The sequence below is a fragment of the Engystomops pustulosus genome, chromosome 11 (assembly GCF_040894005.1).
Source record: "Engystomops pustulosus chromosome 11, aEngPut4.maternal, whole genome shotgun sequence".
NCBI lineage: Eukaryota > Metazoa > Chordata > Amphibia > Anura > Leptodactylidae > Engystomops > Engystomops pustulosus.
Window position 1 is genome coordinate 36,848,964 of NC_092421.1, and position 13,513 is coordinate 36,862,476.

A 13,513-nucleotide genomic window follows, 5' to 3' on the forward strand; every position below is an offset into this window, starting at 1 on the left:
AGAATTTGGTAAAATTACAAACCCTTTCTTTCACTGTGATCAAAAGTGCTTTGAGTGTTCTAACTCAGTTATTTATATAGAGGATTTAAGTGGGAATGGCAAACCAGACACCTTTCCTCTTACTGCAATTAAAAAAGAAAAATTAGGGCACTACCCTAATACCGAATTGAGTATAGAGGGATTGTCAACAAGTAAAATAGTTTTATTCATTTATTGAGCGCGGAATTAAACTAACTGTATCATAAAAAAATATAAAAAATATAAACAGGCATCAGCTATCAAAATATATGATTAAATAAATGAATAAATGCATAAAGATATAAATATATATTGATTACACATTAATACATATATAATAAATGACTGAATAAACGCAAAAAAAATATATTTGAATGTATGTGAATATACAGAAAAATGGCCAAACCAAAAGAAGTGCTATAGTTTCCTAATTCAAATGTAAAAATACAAGAAAATGAATCTTAGGCAAAGTGGAAAATAGGCAATAAATTAAAACAGTTAACTTACATGGAGTGATTAATAATGGAATAAAAAGATAATGATAATTATGTAGGGATGAGGAAGTATAAAGTGCCAACTAAACATAGATGGGCTGGTAATAGAATATTAAACACATATATACAGTATTTCTTGGACTATACGGTGCACCGGAGTATAAGGAGCACCATCAATAAATGCCTGGTAAAACGTCTTGGTTCATATATAAGGCGCACTAAAGTATAAGGCGCACCTGGTTATAAGGATGAATGTCCAGCAGATGGCAGATCTGTACACCGTTCAAGGCAGCTGTTGTCTGTAAGTACGGTTCATATATAAGGCGCACTGGACTATAAGGCGCACCTTTGATTTCTGAGAAAATCAAAGGATTTTTAGTGCGCCTTATAGTCCGAAAAATACGGTACTCAACAATAAGAGTTAGAATACATGTGAATATCTATAATACAAATGCAAGGAGATTAAAATAATTAAATGGAGGATGAATTTAAAGGAAACCTACCACTTCTGAAGGTAGGTATGAGATGCAAACACCGAGCACCAGCTCAGGGTGAGCTGGTGCCGGTGCTTAGTCTCGTTAGTGTTAAAACCGCGGTATCGTGGTTTTAACACTTTTTAAACTTTATAGCAGAAACTGCTTCGGCGCTGCGTGCGCACGCCTACATCGGAAATGCTGCAGGCGTTGCGCGCGCACGGTCGCGCGCAGCGCCGAAGCAGTTTCTACTATAAAGTTTAAAAAGTGTTAAAACCGCGATACCGCGGTTTTAACACTAACGAGACTAAGCACCGGCACCAGCTCACCCTGAGCTGGTGCCCGGTGTTTGCATCTCATACCTACCTTCAGAAGTGGTAGGTTTCCTTTAAAAAATATATATTTTACCCCTGAGGAAGTTGCCTATTAGTGGCTGATCGCATGGGATGTTTCCCGCACCACAACACCGAATGCACTGGATTACTGGGGTAACTTTTCCTTAATTTTTTGTTACTGCTTAATCATTTTTATACCATTTAATTTTTGTTATCATGCTTCTGATGTGAATTGTTACTTAGGGCAGTCTTACACTGGTGTTGTGGGAGCTAGGTGGTGGGGCCACCTTAACCCTACCTACAATTGTTTGCCTGTGTACACATTTTTCTTTGTATTTTTAAGTGTTTTTATCAAGGGGTTGGGTTGTTCATGATTTATATATTTTGGATAAATAAAAACATAAGTTGTCTCCAACTAGATGGATTTTCACATGTCTTTCATCTCCTTTTGTATGCCATTATATTTTAAGTGTGTTGGCTTGGGCTATATGAATTTATACCCTTTATCTGCAGTGTGTTTCAGGTTATGGCTCATCTTAATGAACGTTAGGATGTCAGCGTATGTAAAGAGGAATTCCATCTAATTGGCACATCACATATGCAGTAGTGGGTCAGCAGGCCAAATTGCATATAAATCAGCAACAGCAGGATGTGAACACATAGCACACACTTTAAGCAGCAGCTCCAAGAGGTCTGTATAGTTGGCCAGAAACCATTGCACCACCAATTTGAGCACATGCACAATACAAACATCAACTTGGCTTAGCCCAAAGCTAGGTTCTGGCTATTTTTCACACAGCACCTTGTTGTGCTTTAGCAGCAGCTGCAGTAACCACCACTCATCTGTCTGCTTCTGGATTCCAGTTCAAATCTCCTTGGTGGTTTGTGGTCTTTTGCCCAGACACATGAGTTTTAGCATGGCCTGATGCCATTACCCCATGGCTTTGCTGAAAGTGGTGGTATGGATGCTGCACTCACTGGATGAATAGTGATGTCCAGAAATTCTGGGTATGGGCAGAATGTGAGCCAATGGACCAAACTTCAAAATTTTGGGGATAGAAAAGTGAATGGATGTCATGGACAGGCTTGGTGATGGTGAGGGTGGTGTTGCTGGTGGTAATTGTGGTGCTGGCGTCAAATCTTCCTTTTGTGGGAAAGTAGGTGGCCATGTTACTTAGGATGTGGTGAAACAGGTTGGGCCAACTGAAGCAGCAGGAGGAGCCTTAAGAGTTTCTAGTCTTTTTTAGTGCCATGACTGCCATTGGCAGTTGTGTTACATGATGATCGTAGATCTCTTCTGAAGGGCCACACCCTCATCCTCCAAATAAGTTCATGGGAATCTTGGAAATCTATCCCTGTGAATGGGCCACATAATCCCAGCTAGTCATTCTATAGCATAGCTTACTATTCTATGACTTGTGGCTGAAATGGATTTGCTTGAAGGAGGTTGAGGTGGAGGGCTTCTGCGCTTCCAATGGAGGATGAGCGTGACAAAGAATAATACCACAGAAATTGTCTGCCATGTTAATGACCAATGCCTCAACTTCATGTGGCCTATTGCGGCCTACCAGTATACACTGCATGCCAAGGAACCTTCTTGCACCAGAGGAACTAGGAGCAGACTGAGAAAAAACACTTCCTCTGCCATAAGCTCCATTATGACCACCACCACCAGCAGCATCACTGCCACATCCTTGTCCCTTAATTTCTCCTTTCATTTTATTTTTAAAACATACAGTACCAAACTATACTGTCACAGCACCTTTACAATCAATGTATTACTAGACGCTATTGAATCACATCATTTTTTTTGATAAAGATATTAGTGCACATTAATCACTGAAAAAAGCTACTTTAAAATTAAGATATGGTGGATGATGATTAAGGATTTTTTGGAGCTGAAAACTATACAGTGACAGGGACATCAGGATTATACTAGATGATACAATAATTACTAATATAGTTGTACATACCTGTGCCAAACCCGGCAAACTCTGTACAGACAGGTCGGGTCCAATCAGCACAAGTGATTCCATGATGGGTATGTATTCTCCTTTTAATTTTACTTAGTGCTGAATTAGGGCTACGCAGTTAACAGAGGCAGTAGAGGAGTTGCTGTTTGTATTCGTTTCAGTGGTCAAGTGATCACTGGGGCTGTACCATGTAAGAGAGGTTTGTTTCCCACTGTAGATTGTTATAAATGTCCCTCATACAGTAAAAGATAGAAAGCTGAAAGATAGAAAAAAAAGATGATAAAAGTCTCCCTCAGGACTTTGTGCTAAGTGTCATTGTAAAGAGAATACTTAATGATCTCTGGATGTACTGTATTATGTTTTAAAAAAAATACAGCTACAGGGGTAAGACATATAAGATTCAACATGAATAAAAGTAAAAAACAAGCTGGAACTCAACTGGAACGGAAAAAGGGGCACCTCTTGTTTTTATTACATCTTTGCACATTTAAAAAAATAATATACCAAAAATGTAAAAAAAAACAAGTTTACTGTACTAGGAAACTAAAAAAATTCCAAATTCGATGGAATTGGCAAAAAAAAAAATGCAAGTTTTTGCTGTGTCCTGTTCACTAGGAACATCGGGTGAATAATGTATGCTGGTTAGTTTGATATAAGCGAGTCTATTTGCCGAGTTGTTCTCAATCTAATGCTTTGTTATTTTAGTGGTGTGCTTATTGTTGGCTAATAATCAGGGTCTCTTTGCCATTCCAGTGGCATAGAAGCCCTGAAATAATTGCAAATGCTAGCTTATTGCTAGTGCTTGGGATTGTTTCCCCCATTCAGACATGAAGTGGGGTCACAGTCAAGCATGCGGAGGGTGCGGTCGTCCAGGAGTGAGCCGGTGCGGGGCATTACTGTTACCCACGCCTGCACACTCACTGCAGCCAGCGAATTTTCACATGGCTGTGTTTATTTCTACACCAAGCCTCTTGATGTATCCGGCTGCGCAAAAATGTCTGACATATACATAAAGGTTATTTGTAAGTAAAAAACAGAATTAATTCAACTTGCTTAATCTATGAACTGGGTAAAAGAAACTGTAATCCATTCATTACGTGAATGGATTACAGTAACCTAGTGAGATATAACATATGGTAAGACACTTCTCTACTGTTCTGCTTCTTAGTTTCCAGGTTGTTTCTTATAACAAATGTGACGCTTACCCTTGGTTCATCATTTGTCTTATAGATCTAGTTACATTGAAGACCAATTAGTGGCATTTGACATGGCAGTTTCTTGAAAAATATGCCCGTATTAGAATACATGGCATAATGTTAAAATTTTGTATAAAACCTTAATCTTCTTAAAGTATATAAATCCTTTCAACTGCATTTTCTTGGAAAAGGACAAAAGTGGCAGGCTGTTTTATTAATACTTTGATATGTGCCCTTTTTGGTAACTTAAGCTTTTCTCTTGATTGTACTGGTTATTTTAAGTGTTTTATTCCCACATATGTACACAGATTTTACTCTAGTTCCAGTAGTCCCACTTTCATCTGTTTTTTGCAGAATGTGTGCTCTCTATAATTCTGTAATGCATCATCGCTACCTTCTTGTTTTAGCAACTGAAGTCCTTTATCTTTATCATTTATTGTCCACCTTACAGTACTAGTTAATCACGTTGTCTTTTTCTTGTCTCTCTTATGGTTTTTCCTGTATGGTATATGTTTTTCACAGTATTTTTTTTAGAACATAGTCCCAGTTTATGCTGTTAGGGTATAGCCATTTTTGGGAATCACAATTTGGATCCCCATTGACTTTAATGGGGTTTTTGTTCTGGTCAAGATTTGTGCCGAAGTCTGGGACCCCAAATTAAAATTTTCCAGTTATTCAGACAAACCCTTCTAGCCTGTATTTCGGCTATTTCACTGCTCACTATCCTTGTCCATGTCCAGACCTGAATGAAGTTGGCCCCCCACCTTGTTCAAATCTAACAAAACTGCTGTCAAATGTTTGTGCTACATTTGTGCTAGTTTGTACAGCATAAATTTTGGTTTCATTTCAATTTTTCACATTTCTATACCAAATGCACACACACAGAGCTCTTCTACACACTAAAACTCTATTTGATTTCTTTTATGATTAACTGTGGGGGGTTGAATGCAAGACACTAGAAACTATCAATTCAATACATCTGGCCCTTAGGCGGATGTTATATTTAACTATTTATAAATGTGGACTAGAATGTATATTTGAACTATGGGTCAACTTTTGCCATATATTATGTATTTAATGTAACTATTAATTAACAGTTACCAGTTTAACTTGCAAATAAATAGAAGTAGGATTGCACTTGCACAATGAATACATTGAAAGGCAAAAATAATGGGTTTCACCTGTGCTATGATTAATACCTTAAGACTAATTTACAATCAAAAATTTAAAAAAAAGATTGAAAAGTGAAATGTAAACTTAGTATAAAAGAAATTTGGCAATATATTTCCTTTAAGACTCTAGAAATCTAGTATAGAGCTACATGTAACAGACAGATAAGCTAATGAACAGTTCTGATGGATGGTAGCAAACGGGGTAAGAGAATTTGTTTCACAATGTTTTTATTTGGTTGTTCAGGTTTAAAAGGAAGTACAGAATGGAAACATGCAAGACACGTATGGTAATCAAGTGCATACAATATGCCTCTTGTCATATTAGCATGAGGAAGGAACAAATAATAAAGTTATAAATATTTCAAAATTGCAACAAACTAAAGTAAAGAGGGGGTAGGAGAGGTTTATGGGGAGGGAGCCAAGGAGAACAGTAAAAAGCATTATCAAACTTTTGAATGGTAATTTAGCCATGTTTTCCAAATATCATAAAATATTTTTTTTTGGCAATAACTACACAATGAATTTTATCATTCACTGTGACTCACATTAATTTGACCAAGACCAGGTCTAATGGAACAGTGGGTAAACCAAAAAATAAGTTGGTACATCTGGGATGTTCACTATTACTCTATCTGCTGCTAGAGTGCTAATGTCCTTATGTGGGCATCCAATATTGGTTGCAATGGGCATGGCAGATTGGAGAGGATTTCATTAGTGAATGGATGTAATATGGTATTGAAATGGTTTAATTAGTGATTATGACCAACGATTTTAACCAAATATGAGACAAGGGTTCTTAAACCACAACAATGTTGTGATAGGGATACCCTATAAATTATAGTTTAAGTAAGATATTCTTAGTCAGCATTTAAGACATCATCTGGTAACAGACCTTCAAGATTACAAAGGAATCAAAGGTGTCTTCGAATAAGGTGTATTTTGAAAACAGCGCAAACATTAGGTTACTATTAGAGATGATCGAGTATACTTGTCCGAGTATACTGCTCGGTCGAGTATTAGCATTCTCGGACCGGCTCGTTACTCAGACGAGTATTTCCCCTGCTCGCGATTGAGCGTTAAATTAAGTGAAGAACAGTGAAGAACAGTGTTTTTATTGTTTAATAAAATATTCCAGATGTTTCCTGATGTTTTGCTTGTAAGAACACATTGAAATAAAACTATTCTTCACTTGTCTCCCGCTAGGTTCAGAGATGTTCGGAAAAACATCTGGAATTGGAAGAATATTGTTCTTTCAATGTGTTCTAACAAGCAAAACATCGGGAAACATCTGGAATATTTAATTAAGCACCGTTCTTTTACGTTCCGTTTTAGCAAAAAAATGCTCGGGTCTCCCATTGACTTCAATGGGGCTCGTTATTCGAGACGAGCATCTGGAAAAGTTTGTCTCGAATAACGAGCACCCGAGCATTTTAGTGCTCGCTCATCTCTAGTTACAATCTTAACGATAAAAAGTGTCTAGCACTAGTTCAGTAAATACCATTATTAAGACTACGTGTGCTGCTAATTCTTAATCATATCTAGATGTACTGCGGTGCAAAGTGCTATCTGCTGTCTTTTGGAGAACCATGCAGTTACTCACACCCAGGGTGCAAATCCTAATTCTTGCAAGTATGTCTCATTCTATAACATTGTTTAAGAGATTTGAAATGTCCTCATAGACAGCAGGGTGAAGTCTGTGGGGATGTTTTAAAGTGTTATACAGTTTCAATGTGATTAAACAATTCAGAGGATTCAGGGGACACACGTCTAAATGTCTTTCATGTGTCATTGCTTCCTGTTTGAGCAATGAACACTATACACTTCAGAGCACACAAACTGTAGATTCTCTTCAACACAAGAAAACAATGAAGAAATGCAGTCTGAAAACCAAAGCAGAGTTAAATATTCAGTCTGCATTAAGAAAAAACATGTTAATCTCAGTTTTTTTGTCTTAAATTTTTGTTTCTAGGACAGTAATGTTTTCTTATGGCAAAATATTTAAATGCCATAAAAACAGTTGTGACTACACAAACATAGTTTTATTTACATGCCACATAATACAGTGCAGAAGTAGCTGATTAGATTGTACATAGTTTCCTTAAATAAAGCCAGGGTGATATAGAACAGGAGGCAATGAGCCGATTGTACATAATGGTTCACATTTACTTACCTGTTTGAGGAGTTCACCCAAAGTGCATTGTTCTGATAATCATGCACTGTGGTGCAATTCACTATGATCGTGCACCTGTTATCCTGCATGTGTCACTTCCCCGCTCAGGTCTGCTGGAGTTCACCTTCTTCTGCCTGGTGCATTTAAGTGCATTGTCTTGCGACACAAATTGAAAGTTAAATCCCATGCTCAGTCCGAATATGTGGGATTGTCCAAAGGCTCACCCCCTGATTTCTGTCACATGAAAGCCATCTGTGCCAAAATCTAATCGCGTGCGACACAATCCCATGCACAAAACCATGAACAGTCCGACATGCGGCCCTTAGTAAATAAGCCCCAATGTCCTAAATAAAGCCAGGGTGATATAAAACAGGAGTAGCTTAGCAGATTGCACAGTCTTCTATCAGCCGGCAGCATGTTATAGAACAAGAGGTGCTCAGCACATTGTACATAGTCTCCTATCTGTAGGCAGCATGTTATAGAGCAGGAGGAGCTGAGGAAATTGTACAGTGTCCTATTTGCAGGCAGCAGGTTATAGAGCAGGAGGAGCTGAGGAAATTGTACAGTGTCCTATTTGCAGGCAGCTGAGCACCTGGAGACTTTGCCACAGATATTAAGACAGTTAACACCTGTGATCAGTGCCGTTTCGGGAACCCAACCAGGTCGGCTCGGCACTATTCGTAATATACAAAAATTATCTATATAAATGGTGAAAAAAAATAATATTGCACAAACCCTTCTACTTTGTCTAAGCCAGGATGAGCCTCATTTATCAAAAATGCCTGAGAACAAGGGACATACTGTATAACGTATTCTTAGAACAAATGTTAAATTGTCAAAGAACAAAGTTTTTTGTATCCTAACTTCCACAAGACCACCGCTATATGATAAATGACGTACTATGGAAGATGAACAAATATATAACCTTTCACAGTGCAAACCATTCATCAACTGTGAGAAAGTTATCAACTGAGGTGGAAAAGCTCTTTATTAAGAGCTTCTCAGTGAGCGAATTGAAGTGAAGGTTATGTTTTGATTTTACACATAAAATGTCCAAGCTTCAGTGAATAAACTGCGGGCGCTGTTCTATTTACTTCAGAACATTCGACTTGTAAATGATCAACTGAACACTTCTAAATTCTCCAAGGATTTACCGACTTGAAGTTCATGGCTCAAATAAATCAAACTTATTAAAATTGGGCAAGATTACGTTTTTGATAAAATATTCTTGGAGTTTGTTGGAATAACTAATTACCAAACATTTATTAAATCTGTGGGCTATATTGACAAATTTGGGAAACTTAACTGCTTGTTCTTTTCTTAGTTCTTTCTAGGAGAGAAAGAGTATCTTCTCACCGACGCCCCAAATGAATGTTTCAGCATTGTTTTGATAGTACTAGGAGATTTCAATGGTATCGGAGAAATGCTCTGCAGAATCTGCAGCAGAATATTGTGGACATTTGTATATACATTTTTTGTATTACATAGAGATTCTTTGTACCATTGTGTCAATGCTTTTAACCCCCTTAATGCCACTAGCCATTTTCAGCCTTATAAAAGCTTGTGCAAAAAATGTGCTTCCTAGTGACAGTATGGAGTAGGTAAAAGTAAGGGGATCTGCTAGAGCCAGGCGCCAAAAAGGATTTTTTTTGTGCACACAGGACAGGAAAAGGGTGTCTTTTGGGGACTGGTGGGGTGGAGTTGCAGCGTCGGACCCCGGTACTGGACCTTAGTCCAGAATAAGTATGAGTGTTGGGAAAAGAAAAACGGGGTCAGTGGGAAGACGCGCTACATCCAGGAATCAGATTGGCGAGGGTAATTTTTATATATTTTATTTGTATTTTGACAACGCGTTTCAACACCGTAACGGTGTCTTCATCAGGTCTAAAAATGTATGCGTAGATTACAGAGACAAAAAGATAAAAACAAAGAAATAATAACATAATTAGTTGATTAGTATGGTTAGTACACTACAAATGTTAAAATTGGAAAATATAGAAGTATAAATATGTAAATATATTAATACAAATATAAATATAAATTGCAGTGGATGTTGGGTCAAAATAAAAATAAAACATAGTTCAGAAAACGGTTTTAAGCATCATATACAGAATACATATATATATATATATATATATATATATATATATATATATATATATATATATATATATATAAATACATCAACATACACATTGCAGTGGGTGTTATGTCAAACTCAGAACAGTTTAAAATATCATATACAGAATGTACAATGAGAGTGTGACAGTATTTAATATTCCATACCGTGCACTGGAAAGCTGGGAAAAAATTCCAAATGTGGTGACATTGGTACAGAGCTGTGCAAGGTGTAATTTTTTGTGGGATAAGAATGTTTTTATCTACCATTTTGGGGACTGTACAACCTTTTGATCACTTTATTCAAAATTTTAAATGATGCAAAATGGCAAAAAAAGTGGAGATAATGACATTTGGCCACGATTTTCAGTTATGGGGTTCACTACCGGGAATAACCGTTATTATATTTTGATAGATCGGCATTTTGGGACGTAGTGATACCAAACAGCAGTCTCCTCTTACCAGTTGTTGTAGAGATGTGTCTGCTGCTAGAACTCGGTGCGGCATTGACCTGGTTTCTAATCCGAGCTGCTGTTAACCTGTGATTTCTGAGGCTGGTGACTCGGATGAACATATCCTCTGCAGTAGAGGTGACTCTTGGTCTTCCTTTCCTGGGGCATTCCTCGCGTGAACCAATTTCTTTGAAGCGCTTTATGGTTTTCACAACTGCACTGGGGAACACTTTCAAAGCTTTCCCAATTTTTCAGACTGACTGACCTTCATTTCTTAAAGTAATGATGACCACTCGTTTCCCTTTACTACATAGTGTCCTATCTGTAGGCAGCATGCTATAGAGCAGGAGGAGATGAGCAGATTGTACATAGTGTCCTATCTGGAGGCAGCTGAGCACCTGGAGACTTTGCCACAGACATTTAGACAGTGAACACCTGGGATCAGTGCACTTTGCAGAGGAACCTCTTTTGTCAAAATTCTTAAAAAGGCAGGATCATACATAAGGTGCAAAAACTAGCCACCAAATGTCTCTAAAATTCACCTCAGAGAGACCAAACTATGATACATGTGCCCCGGTGTATCCAAACTTTTGGTCTGTACTGTATATATTGGAAAATATATAAAGATCTTTATTTTGTAATAAGTTATTTTTCCAGCAAAAAACACAAACAATAATTACAAACTTAAAATAGCATATTTAAAATAGCAATAGCAAAACACAGTAAACAACACAGCCCATGTTCCAATTACTTATAATCATATGTTACACATATTCAGTTACGATATAGCATGGGAGATTACTTATCATAGTTAGGGAAGAATACGCAATTTAACAATATACTTCTGACCAGTGAATAATAGTATTATGAGAAATGTCCCTTTCCCAGTGTTTCTCCGCATTGAATACCATATTCAGTGAGTTTTCAATATTCAAAATTTTATATATTTTACAGATAGTGATTTTATTGTGATTTAGTGATTTACAGATTTTATATAAGTGTCCTGTATTTGCATATAGTGAAAAAACAAACCTATTCCCCATGGTATATCTACTTCCTGGATGGTAATCAATGTCCCATTATTAAATAAGTGTTCTACCTTTGTGATACCCAGTGTCTCCCATATCTGTGTATCTATCATTTAAAAAAAAACTCCTCTAAATTAATATTGTGCAAAATGGGTGTACATGTTTTTTTTTTTTTTTTTAATATCTTTTTATTAAGTTTTTTTTTTGCATACAAAATTAATAAAAACAAAAATTATCGAAGACATTCATTGTCAAAAATACATGTACAATTTATATAACATACATATTATGAGATATCAGTGATATTGTAATCTGCAATAATCCAAACTCTCTGTACATTTCCAGTTATAGATCATTAATTCTAGCCTTAATAATTACCATCGGCATTCTAGATGCAATGAGTGTCTTATCATAAATAAACCATACCTGCCCCCCCCTTACTCCCACCCTCCCTCAGTCAAAAAAAAAAAAAAAAGGGGACAAATCCACTCTATTTTTCACATAACCATTTTTTCTGCCAGATTTCATCTTTCCCTAGGTCTGCATATTTGATCTCCTCAAACTTTTTTATTTTGTTTAGCCTATTTTCCCACTCTACAATATTAGTCTTTTTCGGGGACTTCCAAACATAAACAATCGTACATAGTGCTACTAGTAATGCCATCCCCACCCATCTAATTAAATGTATAGGACCGACAATATCACTCGTGTTTCCTAGTACCAGAACATCGGGTGTCATAGGGATCTTCAAGCTCGTTACTCGACAGACCTATATGTGAACTTCCTCCCAAAATTTAAGAACTCCTTCGCAATTCCATATCATGTGGAGAAAGTAAGCCTTTGGTTCCTGACATTTTAAGCACTTTTCTGAATGTGTCTTCCTTGAGCGCACCTCAGGGGAATAATAGAGTCTGTATATAATTTTATACTGAATTAGTCGAATTGGTTCTGAACCAACTATGTTCATGTTTTGAAATATACTTGACCATTGTTTTCTTGATAATATACCAACTTCCCTTTCCCACTTTCTTCTGCTAACGTGAAACTCTGGATTTTTTAAATTTGTAACTATATATTTATATATTTTAGATAATAATTTCTTCCCACCATTAAGCTTTTCAAAATAATCTATTACGTGATAGTTCCTAACTTCTAGAGTCTTCTTCTTCTCTCCTAGACTCTTTATTCTGTGAATCAACTGAATGTAGTTATAAAAATTTTGATTATTTATATTAAATATGTCTTTCAAGGTCTCAAAAGACATTAACCTACCTTCTGTGCAAATTTGTGAAATTAAGTGAATACCTTTATATTCCCAGAAGACTCTACCCTGAAAGTGCTCTAACTCTTTTAACTCCTTATTTTGCCATATTGGCGAAAATTTCGTACTAGTGGTTATATAAAAATTTATTTTTACCCAGTCCCAAACTTTCCTAAAACAATTACATAATGGCATCCCCTTAACTGCTAATGAATCTAACCGCCCTGACTCTAATAGTATTAACCCATTGCTCGTGTTCATCCCTACTACTTGTGATATAGCTTTAATTATGTTCCCATCCCCTCCTCAAAATGGGTGTACATGTTAATGCGCCTCATACTGAGCTAATTTTCCTAATGGATTTCCAACTCTCATTTACAAAGTAATGCATTGGCATCCTCTTGAAAAAGTCTAGTTCCGAGTTTCCCTGATTGTAATATTGAATAGGGACATTTTATTTACTTCTGTGATAATTTTGTCCCTCCACTTATTTATAAAGAGCACTAGCAGAGAGAAAATATAGTTTGAAATTAGGTATTGAAAAGCCCCTTTAATTCCTTTCTATAAGTATTTGATCATAATTTGCACATGTTTTCAACACCATATTAGTTCATTTACTAGTCTCTCTATCAGTCGGAAAAACTTATCTTCTATCCAGACCGGAGAGGCACACAAGACATATAATAATTGGGGTAGTATAACCATCTTCAGTAACCTGATTCTATCCATTATCAAAAGAGGTAATTTTATCCAAATAGATATTTTAGATCTAATCTTGGGGATGAGGGGGATTAAGTTAAGCTCAAAATTTTTTTTTCAAAAA

At 36.6% G+C, this 13,513-nt stretch overlaps 1 long non-coding RNA gene across 1 annotated transcript in view; it reads right to left on the reverse strand.

Moving 5' to 3' along the window:
- Nucleotides 1–3,299: 3,299 nt before the first annotated feature.
- LOC140106665 (uncharacterized) overlaps nt 3,300–13,513 on the reverse strand; it is a 141,846-nt gene continuing 131,632 nt past the window's right edge. Inside the window, exon 4 of the long non-coding RNA XR_011850832.1 lies at nt 3,300–3,549. This is a non-coding gene — a long non-coding RNA (uncharacterized lncRNA). The remainder of the gene's footprint in view (nt 3,550–13,513) is intronic.